This window comes from Penaeus monodon, chromosome 28 (assembly GCF_015228065.2).
Source record: "Penaeus monodon isolate SGIC_2016 chromosome 28, NSTDA_Pmon_1, whole genome shotgun sequence".
Taxonomy (NCBI): Eukaryota; Metazoa; Arthropoda; class Malacostraca; order Decapoda; family Penaeidae; genus Penaeus; species Penaeus monodon.
The window spans coordinates 7,328,648-7,329,079 of NC_051413.1; the positions used below are offsets into that span (position 1 = coordinate 7,328,648).

Genomic DNA, 432 nt, shown 5'->3' on the forward strand with positions numbered 1-432 from the left:
AGTAAATATAATTTGATAATTTTTAGAAGTATACATTATGAATAAAAAAGGAGTAAAAGAAGGAAGGAGGTGTCTGGCTTTTATATCATTTCCATGCCTATTTATTCAGATGTTTAATTCTACAGTTGGCTGGTAATCACTCAGAGGATGAGAGATCCACTTTCCTTTTTGTTTGCTTAGGCAAGTTCCACTACGTGAAATATGGGCTCTGAGCATCACAAATAATCTTAATAATAGAGTACAAGGTAACAGGTACTTCTTGTTATCAAATTAGCCTATGGAGAGAGAGAAAAAAACATGGATGTATGTTTTTAGAAAAGCTGCTCCCAAGATGGACTTGCATGACACAACTCCTTTGGAAATTATCAATTTAACTTTATGCCGCCTGGGAAAATGCATAAAAATGAGGGAAAATGCTGTGCTCTTTTTTTT

At 34.0% G+C, this 432-nt stretch overlaps 1 protein-coding gene across 1 annotated transcript in view; it reads left to right on the top strand.

The window, feature by feature from the left end:
- The window catches only part of LOC119591345 (pyruvate dehydrogenase [acetyl-transferring]-phosphatase 1, mitochondrial-like), a 4,963-nt gene that overhangs the window by 2,324 nt on the left and 2,207 nt on the right, over positions 1-432 (top strand). The window lies entirely within an intron of this gene.